General features: G+C 34.4%; 1 pseudogene; it reads left to right on the forward strand.

Moving 5' to 3' along the window:
• The first annotated feature begins 12,994 nt into the window (after positions 1-12,994).
• Positions 12,995-13,111, forward strand: LOC145259417 (5S ribosomal RNA; annotated as a pseudogene).
• Positions 13,112-13,679: the final 568 nt, after the last annotated feature.

The raw sequence follows: 13,679 nt of genomic DNA on the forward strand, positions 1-13,679 counted from the left end.
TATCATCCAAGTGGACTTAATCGCTGAGCCGATTGACTAATGCTGTTTTCAATTGTCTCCAATTCATAGTGCTCATCCATTAACAGGGGAATTAACTTTTCCTTCCGATGAAGTCAAGAAAAAAAAAATACACCATCCAATTATAACAGTCCATGTTATGATTCCGTGACGAAATATCTCGTCCCAAGATAACCACTATTTTTTTAGTCTCTTCTTCGCGATGTCAGTAAGAAATACGATCTTAGAGAGAGGTTCTCGCCTCACGTGCCAACTCGCCTGTTAATTCAAAGATCAAAAGAAAATGCCGCCCAGAGTTGCAGGTTCGACAGCATCGTGACACGGCTGAGAGCGGCCGTTGTAAAATAATCGAAAACGCCATCGTCGCAGAGTACCTGCTATAATCATTTGCTCCGTGCGTTCGACATTTACGCACTGCGGCCTGATGTTCGAAACATACAAATACAATAGAACATCTCACACGTGACAAACGACTAACAGCCGTGATTTCGCTTCGGCCACTTAAGGTAAATGGTGTAAGGATTTACGAGCGTTACATAACAATCGTTTTCTGTTTTCTTTATTGTTGCTAATAGTTAATTCTTTTTCCCGTTATTTCGATGTTGTTTTTATCGGTACAAATGCGAAGTTTTTGCGTTTCTGTCCTTCCATAACCTTCAATGGTTTTCACGGCTGGATACATCATAATGGATGAATAAAATTTCGTCTGTTGGAAAACTATTAAATTTTACGATTGTTACGAATTCACATCGCAGTTTATTGTAAAATACAGAAGTACAAATGTATAGTAATTCAGATTTTCAAAAAAATCGGATCCTGAATTTTATTGTTTTCAATATTTTTATACGCTTTTGAATATTTAAGGTTCTTACACAGTTTGAGATCCATTGCCACTTCGACTATTTCTGGAATAATAATTTTAAAAAATTAGGATATGCTTAAAGATTTACAGTTAATAGAAAATTTTCTCTCTTGTTTTTTCTTACTCCATGTATGAGACTCCATAGTCCGATTTAGATGAACGTACACAAATACGACACATTTCAAAATGTGTTTTCGCTATATTTTTTTCGGAAGCTTTTATTTCAGTGCAGAAGTCAACTGCATAGTCCACGTGTGAAAAGAAAACCTTTCTGTTGTGATATTTTCGAAAAATTGCATTCTAATTCATTTTTTTCCTTATTACAACATCCACTACAATAAATTAAGCAAAGATTTAATTCCTAAATGACGGGCAATAATTTATTTATATTTGCATGTTTAAATTTCAAAAAGTAAAGACACCGTTCGAGTACACGTTCATTTTGTTTTGTTTAACAAAAAAAGTATTAAGCTGAAAAGAATTATCTTCCCCATGGGATGTGACGGCGTCAAGTGGTAAGCGACACGGATTTACAAGCTGCGTGTTTCAAGTTCGGACCCAGTTCGTTCCACAAAAATCACTTTCACTTAGTGATGTGGACCCAACGTTGGAAACACAGAAGGAAAACATGGAACACGGATTAGGTGTAAGAAAGATATATTAATCGAAAAGGTTACAAGGATAGGATAAAAGATAAGTCAAGCTGACTATCTGGTGGTGTCCATTTATTGGTAGTCATACGCGCTTCGCGCTACTAGTACTCTTGCTGATTCTACGAGTGTGTTATCTTACCTCGTGTAATCATTACATACTGGAAGAGTCTATGATGCAGGTAAATTTTGGTCTCACAGCATTTGCAATGTTGACAACCTTCTCGTTTATTCCACTGAAGGTTTTGATTTTTAGTGGTACCTTCCTGAAGTACTCGATGTATTTCTAGGAAGAATTCTGACTACAAAAATATCGGAGAAACCAATGCCAACCGTAGAATTTTCGCATTCATATTATGATGATGATCATTCCCATTTATAAATTTAAATATGTATTCAATGCTTAAAAATGTCAACATCGATCAGTTTAAGGGGGAAAACATAATGAAAAATACAAAAACGGTTGCCTCCAAAAAATTCGATCCAGCAATTTTTGGAGGGAAAGATTATCTCTTAAGAGATTCCAATACACAAAGTTTTAACCAAATTTGATAATTAAGTAATGTTTGTTTAAATCACATTTTGAAATATTAGAGCAGGTACTTATTTTTGTGCATCCCTACCACAATGGCGTATCATAAATATAGCACGGCACATTCACGTTGGCACACCGGTTCTCGTAAGTTAAGCAACGATGAATTTGTTCAATATTAAATGGGTCCATTCATTTCCTACGAATAAGATGCTTGTATTCTTGGCATTAGTTTCCCCGATATTTTTTAAGTCAGAATTCTTTTCAGAAAGATATCGAGTAGTTATGGTAATTGAAAATCAGAAATTTATGCGGAAGTGTCTCTATAGCATAAACTGGATTCGAACACCGAAATTATCAGTCTGTTTTATTAACCATCACAAAATGGTTATCATTTGGGGAGATAAGGACAGCTCCCCAAAACAAGAAATAGAATAAATACATAAAAAATAATGAATAAAACCAAAATAAAAACTGCAAAAATTCATGTCTTTCTCTCTGATCGAAATATATATGCGACTGGGACTTGCTTATGAATTTAATTTAATTCCTTAGAAACTTCCTACGAAGGATTAATCCGGCTGAATTAGATCAGGGTGAATGTCACATCAGACCAGCCCAGGCCAGTTATAGTGAAACACTTTAATATGAACACAAGCACACCGATTATACTGGCATATGAAAGGAACATGTCTAGCACGTCACTCGAAGGTTGCGCCTAGCAGCACCAGCGACCTTGCTGTCTAACAGCGTTGGCAACTATAGCTCTCCAACGTGGACGGATATCCATAGCCCGAAACAGCTCAACTTTTTACAATAATCCCGTCTAATCGATTAAGTTGTCAATCAAAGTGCACCTTGGTTGATCTTGCGTTTTCCATCAAGACATTTTACCAATAAAGATCAGATGTTCTATGCCTCTTTGACGGTAAATATGTCACAAGAACATCAATTGTCTTCTCATGATAGTTTTCGATCAGCAATCCTTTCGTGCATCCAGATTTAGTCCATATTTAGTCGTTAGAAATGTGATATTTTTAAACAATCCCTAACATTTGTCTCACAAACCAAATTTCTGCGCTATTAATGCTTTCTGCATTTTGAGGCAGATAGTCCAGCTTTCGCAACCAAATAACAAGACAGAGCAAACATATGCCTTAAGAATGCGTTTTCTAGTCTTGGGTGTGATTGTATTGGAACATAATACTGAGATCAGTTTGATAAATGCCTGTTTACTCTGAGTTATATGTGATCTTATATCAAAAACGATCGTTATGTACATGTAATTCAAGATCCAAAGTAACTGAATTTATCCACCTGGGTAACTGACTCGGTTTTAATTGTTACAATACACATTAATGTGACTTCTTTGCAAGATATCACTATACTAAAAGTCTTCTTTGCAAGATATCACTATACTAAATGTTTTCTTTGCAAGATATCACTATACTAAAAGTCTTCTTTGCAAGATATCACTATACTAAAAGTCTTCTTTGCAAGATATCACTATACTAAATGTCTTCTTTGCAAGATATCACTATACTAAAAGTCTTCTTTGCAAGATATCACTATACTAAAAGTCTTCTTTGCAAGATATCACTATACTAAAAGTCTTCTTTGCAAGATATCACTATACTAAAAGTCTTCTTTGCAAGATATCACTATACTAAAAGTCTTCTTTGCAAGATATCACTATACTAAAAGTCTTCTTTGCAAGATATCACTATACTAAAAGTCTTCTTTGCAAGATATCACTATACTAAAAGTCTTCTTTGCATTTTCATTATCATTTATTTCTAGAAGTTTCTGGGGGATCTTTTTTAGAAAACGATGTCATTCACATAACGTAAATTATTTATTCCTATTATTTGGATTCATCGGATTACTGATCTCATATTGAGTATCATTTTCACAACGTTTCGGTCGATGTAACCTACAACGTTCTTCAGGCGTATCTTGTCGAATTCGGAAATGTCTCTGTCCAACTCAGGAATGTTTCTGTCGAGCTATGGAAGTTGAATGGAATTTTTAACGTAACCCTTTATTTATTTCACGGGGGTAGCATGCTCTTGTTCCGTCAGCCATGACTGGATAGAAATCCTAATTAATTCGCAATTGAATTTCTCGGTCGCCCACGTCGAGAATATCACTTTTACCATTGATTTTTCTAAATACATTTACATCTGCGCCATGTTTCCTTCTCGAGTTCGACAGAAACATTCCCGAGTTCGACAAAATATACCCCAAAAAGGTCGTAGGTTATATCGACCAAAACGTTGTAAAAATAACACTCGAGATGAGAGAACAGAGAAGACACGAAATGATAAAAGGTGATACGTAAGTAAATATGCAAGTGATATTTCTTATTCAATAACGTAATTAAACACGTCACATTGCTGCATTTTTACGGCATATCAACGCATACAGAAACAATACATTTTATAATCGATTACTTGTGTGTAATTGGATACCAGTTTCTATTTTACCATGATTGAAATGAAACATTTTGGGTTTATGCCTTTCCTAACGAAATTAATGCTTTAGTGACAAGAATTAAATAACGATTTTTACTAAATCGGCAGGTTTAACCAAAATGGAAGCGACTAAAACAAAACTGAAATCTAGTATATAAAGTAAAGTTGTTTCCCTGTGTCAAGCTAAACGTCACAAATATCACAAGGCACACTTATAAAGCTAATATTATCTCTTTTATGATTGTTGCGGAAAAATATACGCACTTTTTTTTAAATAATCATTCTTTTGGGGGTCACAAACAGAAATAAAATTATTTAGAAAGGTGGCCACATCTAGAGCAGTTTGGGAGTTGTTAATATAGTAATTTGTCCATAATCTTTCCAGAGAAAAGGAGAGAAGAGAGAGAGAGGGGGGGAAGTAGATAACGAGAGAGAGAGAAAGAGAGAGAGAGAGAGAGAGAGAGAGAGAGAGAGAGAGAGAGAGAGAAGCTTTAAAAAAATACACATACATTTCTTAACTGTTCTATTTGGTTAAATATGCCTCAGGTAATGCCGGCTAATCAAATAAAAAATAATTACGTCTTGAAGAAAGTTGTAAAAATGTAATTTATTGTCCATATTCCTTATCAAAATGACCAAAAAAAAAAAGCCCGGATCAGAATAGAAAAAGCACATTTAGGTGAGTGAGAATGAGAGAATGGTTGGGGATTAAAATGGAGAAACAGACGTTTCACGTTTCTTTAATGGAAATAATCACCATGCTGGCTAATATGGATGAGTTTATTGCGATCCTCTCGTACTCGACCCAAAATCCCAGATCGTGTAGATCAGCAAGCCTTACTTCTAGACTTATTCCTGACTACAGTACTCGACACGTCGAACGCGCGCGGGCCTGATCTAATCCCTGTCATACTAATCAAGAAATACTATGCTGAGTAAGTCATTTATAAACTCTTCAATGCCTAACCGTATTTTACTTCCTTGATAATTTGAACATTTACACACTTATATTCAATAATTCTGGCGAAAGAATTGGTCCACTCAATTATCGCCACATCATTATTCTCCTCCTTTTCGCTGATATATTTGAGTTTTTAATCAATCAAGTACTAGTCCACCATCTTCTTTCTAACAAACAGTATGAATTTAAGCAACCCGTTCTGCTGCGTATATTTTAACGGCTATCTCTGAACACATATACCATGCTTGAATAAGGCAGGGGAAGCTAGAGCTGTAGGCCTTGATATATCCAAAGCTTTTGGCATGTTTTAGCATGAAGGGCTTCTCCAAGTGACACACGAAGCTGGATTCTCCATTAGATTTCTCCTGGAGACTGGTAAACGGTAAAACCAAAAGAACACAAGAATATAGTATACTTAGATGGTCAGTTTGAGAAAGGGAAATAGTGTTCTCAACCTTTTTAACAACTCAGTGTTTGAGAGGTAAAGGTGAACTTGAACAGAATATTCGAATATCTATGTGATCTCACACACACACACACACACACACACACACACACACACACACACACACACACATATATATATGTGTGTGTGTGTGTGTGTGTGTGTGTGTGTGTGTGTGTGTGTGTGTGTGTGATCTCATATAGAGATCTACTGTTAGCCACAAAAAAGGCATTGGTTTCTGAGTACGTCGATTGAAGTAAATTGAAACAAATAATGAAATACCAAGGTTTTATGTACGACGTGAAAAGAAACTGGAATCTTAGGAAGATCGCCATAATTCCAGCAATTATATGAGTAACCGGTCTCATGACATTTTTTTTTCAAAACTACTTGACAAATATACCCGGTGAATCGGGTGGAAGAGAGAGATACAAACAACTGCACTTAAAGGGAGGATTGGACTCTTTAAAAAGAAAATTTCTGTTTGAATGTATGAGATAGTTGATGAATGTCTGTCATAGCTAAAATAATTTCATTCAAAAGTTAAATGTATGCATGTACATATGTGTGTATATGTGAGTATATATGTGTGTATGCGTGTCTATATGTATATGTGTGTATATATGTGTGCATGTGTGTATATGTGCGTATATATGTGTGTATGTATGTATATACATGTATGTGTGTATATATGTGTGCATGTGTGTATAGATGTGTATGTGTGTATAAATGTTTATGTGTGTATATATGTGTGCATGTGTGTATATATGTGTGTATGTGTGTATATATTTGTATGTGTCTAAATGGTGTGTGTGTGTGTATGTGTGCATGTGTAAGTTGGATCAATTCTTCAACAATATATATTTATGGTAGAAGTTTATAAAAAGTTCAAATAAGTTTTAATAATTGATGATTAATTTCTCCTGAAAAAATCTAGACCTTCAATAATTTTCAACTTTAACATAGCTAAAAATTAATGAATCCAAAAGTTTTACTGATCAAATTCAATTTTTATAAAAACCGAGCGGATGAGATAAGGGGAAATAAATCTGATTAAACTTATTAAATCATGCACTAGAAAAGAAAGTGATAAAAAAATACCCACCCTAAAAGCACCATCGTTTAGCGTTGATAGGCAACCACTTATTTTATAAAATCTTAAACTAATGCGTTCGAAAAAACAAATGCTCTAGCATAATTAATTCTCTCATTACTTGAGATAGTATTTAAATATAATAGTATTTAAATATGATAGTATTTAAATATAATAGTATTTAAATATGATAGTATTTAAATATAATAGTATTTAAATATATTTGTTCACAAAAATTAAATAAATACGAAGCATTTCTCAATAAACATACAGAAGATAGTTTTCAAAATTGAGAAATGGAAATGTAACTATTGAAAATGAAGACATTTACGTTTAATAATAAAACGCTGTCATATGCACTAGGGCTGTGACAACAGAATATTCTTTTCGTTGTTTTGACTCTCAAGTATATATTAGTTAATAATTTATTAGTTAGTAATTTATATGCTTTTATATAGAGTGACTGGTTCTCGGTTGATTAACTAAGTCTGTGTCGGATATATACTCGATAATCAAATAATGAACAGAATATGCTGTTGTCACATACCTAGTAATCACTTAAGGAACTTCTTGCAATATCAAATATAAGAATTTGCAAGATTTTCACAAACCATAACAACTGTTTATTAACATCACTTGAAAATGGGTGCCGCATAAATTAAAAGCAACTGCAGATAATTGAATTAATTCGTGAAAACTTTCACAATGCAGACCAATCATCCATCCATTCATCCATCTATACACCTGTCTACCTATCTATCTAATCATCAATCCATCGATCAGTCAATCCATCTGCATATAGTATAGAGTCAACTTTGGTAGTTTTTGAACATACCAAGTTTAAACACATTACGTATACTAACTTTTGCCACTATTCGAATCTCAGCATATATGATAGAATCGAAACATATCATGTTTTTCATAACGTGCGAATATACCCACATAACCCATGCATGATTCAAACGTTGCTTAAGTCACATCAAGTCACGAACTGCGTTCCAACTTAAATGAAAAGCAACCCTTTAAAGGGGGCGATGTCGACCTCCTATACGGAAGTAAACATACCTTGTCGGGCTGACCGGAATTGGTTAACTTCCGGACATTTGTATATCGTCTTTCTCGAACGCCATTCTCGCAAGTCAACTCGCTCAGTCATTCCAGCGACACATTAAGTTATTTTCCAATATCAACTTACCAACCAACACATCTGTTTCTTTCTTTTTTTTTTCTAATTCTCTTCCAAATCCAACCGTCTTTGGATGTATCATAAACCTATATTAAATTTTGTAAATTATTCATACTAAAACATATTACGGCTATATCACTTTCAAGCCTTAATGCTTGTCGAATAAGCAATGCTGTGTCCGATCAGACAGATCGATAATTAACTGTTTCAAGCTTGTGCCATACATGAATGAAAGTTCTTGCTGACTGTTTGCTTCTGTACGTGCCCACTCTACGACCTTTCTCGATGGAAAGATTGTCATATGCAAATTAAGCTTTCGTACCGCGAACAGAAAAAATCGACAAGACTATTGAAGACAGAGGAAGTTTATTCATTTTGATCTTGTCTCCAAACCATTGACAAGTGAAGTGGAGCTGTGTATTAGAGATTAATAATCACTGTTGAATCATATCTTATCAATTTTAAAACCTCACTTATGGTGTTACAAAGGAACTGCCAATGTTTCTCACTCTCTCTTTTTAGCCATGTGACGTCATATCCGGTTCTATCAATTCCCACAGTCCCAATAATTTAAACCTTGAGTTCAGCCAGTTGACCCGAACTAAATGTTTATTTTTATTATATAATTGGAGAGTGAAGGAATGGATGTTTTGGGCAAAAAAAAAAAAAAAAAAAAATCCATTCCTTCACTCTCAACTTGACAGTTTTGTGCAAGGAGGGGTCACTTTTTCGCCGACAATTTTTGCAATGTCATCATACGCGCTTGCAATGACTAGCCATTATTTGAATGGCATCGAAGTCGTATGTCATGGTGGTCGCGAAGCTTAAGTGGTTTGCTTTTTTTTCACCTTATTTTCCATCTTCACGTTTCAGGTTCGAGCCTGCCTGTCTGCTTTCTCCTTTATTTTAAAAATAATATATATACCGTTCCCTATGTGGGGGTACCAAATTGGTTAAGGAGGAAATTATTCTCAACTCGCATTTAGGTAAAGATGCACTTTATTCCAAACGTATTGCAAAAACAAAAACAAATGACCTATATATATATATATATATATATATATATATATATATATATATATATATATATATACACACACACACAGACACACACACACACATATATATATATATATATATATATATATATATAGAGAGAGAGAGAGAGAGAGAGAGAAAGAGAGAGAGAGAGAGAAGATGAAAGTACCTTTTGCCGATGCTCACACTTTCTCCATACAACGTAGATCTAAAATCAATACTAATAATAAATCATCGTAACCAAAATATTGTTACTAACAAAAATAAATTGCGATTAATATGCTGCTCGTTATGACGTCATTTCGTCTGTGTGGACGGACATACACTATCTCCCGAGAACAGTATCCAGAGAACATCTTCAAAGCTGATCGCTTAAAATAGGAAACCACGCATTGAAGTGATATCCAAACAGCCGCACGCTGACTCACGTTAAAGATAATGGTTGACTTTTAGCAAAGTTAAGGATAATTAACAAGAGTCATTGTACTATAAAAGTCAGCGAGGCTCTGCGCGTAATGTAACCGTTTCCCACAAGTGAATAAACTAAAAAGGAAGAGAGGGAGAGACAGAGTGAGTGTGAGAGAGAAAGAGAAAGAGAGTATGTACGTATGAGAAAGAAAGAAGAAGAAAAAGATGGGGTAGATAGAGGCGCCCCCTTCTTCATAGCAGGAAAAGACCAAATTGTTTTGAAGATCAAAAGATCATGTAAGTCGAAATGGGAACAAGAATGGAAATAAATGTCGGCAGAAAATCATTTTAAATGTTGTCATAATTCAGCGTTGGATGTATGAGTGACGTGGACAGACAAATCGACAGTCGGACTTCAAATCGCGTCTGGCATGCGTGACTGGTTTCGTGGATGGTGTCACGTTCTACGGACTTGTTTTTGCACGGTTCAAATCCTAGCTAATCCATTGTCATTTTTTGCACTCATAGGCTTTGAGGTATAAGCCCACAATTAACCCGCCATTTATGTATAAAATAACAACTTGTATTCAATTAATCCTCTACAATAAATCGGTTACAATAGATGTGTTTCACTATTAACGAATCTAAAAAAAGGATGGGTATGCCGTAAAATAGATAAATCTAACAGATTCAAATATGCACGTTCATTTTTTGTTTACAATTCTCGTTTAAACAAGATTTTAAAAGAAAAGAAACTTCTTTGTTTCTAACTAACAGGCCAATTATCTGTTTTCTGATATTTTATCTTCTACGTCTTCGGTCGGTCAAGGGGCAATCCTTCTGACCTGAGACAATTTAAATTTTTTGTCCTGATCCAGAGTGTCCTTTCGTACTTTTCTGACATTAAAAACTGACCTTCTCTCTTGTGGTGGTGGTGGGGGGGATAAATGAAAACAAAAATATAATTTTTATTCTAATTATTTAGATTCTTGTGACAACTATTCTCATCTTGAAGGTCATTTTCACAACGTTTCCGCCTCCGAGTGTATCTTGTCTAAATCGGGAATCTTTCTGTCGAACTCGGGGGTCTACAAAGAATTTCTAACAGAATCCTTTATTTAATTAATGTTAAGCTGACATCTTGACAAGCTAAATTGTTGAATCATATATGAAAATCATTTAGCCTAATTAATATCCCAAACATTACAACTACCTGGCTGAGACAGCTTAGATCAGACCAAAGATTTTAAACGAGGGGTAAATTTACCCCTAGGGGTAAAAAATTACATAGTCGGGGGTAAATAATTGGAAAACCTGATAATTTAAAAATGATTATTTCTTTTCAGATTATGGCATGTCTAAGAAACATGATACAAAAAATAACTTCATAATTTTCTAGTTAGGAAACGTTATTTTTTTTTTTTTGTGAAGCGAATGTATTATACTATTTTTATACAAAACATAAAATCCTAAATAATAAAGATTTTTTGACTTCTTGTTTTTTTATCTCTTTAGGATGGCTTTGATTTTTTAAATGGGAATAAGGCTTAAATAGAGTAATACATAAAGCCGAAGGATCAATAATGAAGAAAGATTGAAAATAGCTGTGTTAGACGTTCAGAGTAAATTATGGTTGCTGGTCCAGAGTCACTATTATAAATCTTCAAAACACAAAACACGTGTTATGATTAAAGGGTTTGGAATTAGAGTTAAAGGTGATTCTAATTACCAGGATTTGAATCGTGCGACTGGTTTGAAAAGTAATTCCTACACTGATAATTCTTCAAGGATGAAACGTATACGTATGTAGATGAGAATGAGATATATATTATTAAATAATTATTTGGAGCCAGCTTTCGGTTGAGCACTTTAATAAAAAAATACAAGCCTTTAAATCTGAGCTATAAATGCAAGTTGTTTTATATTAAACACTATTATGACAGCTGACTTTGGTTATCTGGCTTTTTGGAATAAGTGAATTAGGCTCGTTAGTTGGAGCGTCTAAAATATGAGATAAATTTGATGGTTGTTATTGGGTTCGAATCGTGCGAGTAGTTTGATTATATCCGCATAAACGATTATGCAACGATCAACCGGCGCTCATAAGTCATATCATGTGTTTATATTAACCCGGACTGGCACTTTTAATATGATATATTTGTTTGCTTACAAAGAGATGTGCATTACGCTAAGCAAAGAGATATATCTTAACGAATATGCTCTACCCAAGAACTTATATAGTCATCCAGAGAAGACTGTTTCGCTGTATCACAGCTCTTCAATATTGAATACTTCTATTCAGCGACATTCTGATTGCGCAATTCACATCCGCACCTCGCCTGAACTAGAATACCCAGTGTTAAGAAAAGGTCCCAATGGGCTTGAGGCAATGCCGGAATCAGCAGGAAAAATATTTGTCAAGGGTGTCTTCACTATTCACCCATGTAAATATTATAGAAAGTGGATGCATTTTGAAAAAAAACCAAACAATTTTTTCGTAGATTCTAATTCACGCTAAAAGTTGAATAAAAAAATAATAATGAAAAGGAAACTAATAAAAGAACTAAACAAAATCTGTACAAATATTTTTTATCTTTTAATCGTATAATTATTGCTAAATTGAGAGATTAATCTCCAAAGTGCTTATGTAAACACTGATCGGCACTTTTAAAGTGATCCATTTTTTTTCTTACAAAGCGAAAAGGCGGTGCAATACGAAAAAATAAACTCATTACATTTTTTACGGGATGTTGAAGGATGAAGACTTATTACTATGTGTGTAGGTGCGTTAGGGCGTGTGTCACTCTTGCACTCCCTCTGATATAACTAAAACAAACAAAGAAACAAAGAAACAAACAAACAAACAAAAACGACTGAACGAATAAAATACAAAATACGAAGAATTTGAATGAAAGTTTTTTGACGTGCAGAAATATATGTTATTAATCAATAATGCAGTTAAGTATTTGTTTGATGAGAATTTTTATAAGAGGTTAATGAAAATGATAGCAAAAGAGAAAGAAAAAATAACAATGAATACAATTATTTGGTTAACTCGAACCAACATTATTTAAATACAAAAGTAATCTCAAAATTAACTTCATACATAGTTAAATTTGCTGTGGAAATGGAACGAACGCTTTTGTGTAACTCATTTGCCAGAGATATATTTTGATTCTGTTTCTCTCTCTCTCTCTGTCTCTCTCTGTCTGTCTCTCTCTCTCTCTAAATAATAAATACGTAAATATAAAAACAAAAATCAAGATTGTTGATGAAGTTTTTGTGGCAACTAGCATATAAATGTACAGTATATGTATGTATGTATGTATGTACGGCATAATTACATTGACACACCAGTTCCCGTCAGATCACCGAAGTTAAGCAATGTTGAGCCTTGCTAGTACCAGATGGGTGACCATTTGGGAATGCTAGGCGCTGTATGTGCTATTTGCTTATCTCGTCGTTTGTTTCCAGTCGTCCTGAACCTCCACTTGCCACTGATATGTAACAATGTCGACTCAGGAGAGGTGTGGTTGGTGATTGCGCAACGCTTGCCACAAAAATTTCACGCGCAGGCAGCCTTACAGTGGGTTTCCATAGTCTGTCAAGACTGAAGGAAGCCACCATGTACGTATGTGTGTGTAATATTGGACAAGAGTTGATATATATTTAGCTGTTTTAATCAAACTATTTTATTTCATTGCTTACAGATTGATAGATATATTTATATCCGCCTTTGTAATTTGTGAATGTTTCTATGTCTGTCCTTCTACCGATCCATCGTTTGTGGAATTTTAATGCCACCTCCTCCTCCTCCCACTGCATTCCCCTAACACATAATTCAAACGAACTTAATTTCTCTTCCTTTATCGATAGCCGACTGCGGGTAATAACGTAATCATAACAACAATAGTAATGACCTTTTACAATGGACAATCGGACAATATTAAATCGTTTTACCACGCTTCAATAATTGGGCCATAATTGGTACGAAGCCATAAAGCGGGAAAAG

The sequence above is a fragment of the Euprymna scolopes genome, chromosome 34 (assembly GCF_053919585.1).
Source record: "Euprymna scolopes isolate OS-2025 chromosome 34, ASM5391958v1, whole genome shotgun sequence".
Taxonomy (NCBI): domain Eukaryota; kingdom Metazoa; phylum Mollusca; class Cephalopoda; order Sepiida; family Sepiolidae; genus Euprymna; species Euprymna scolopes.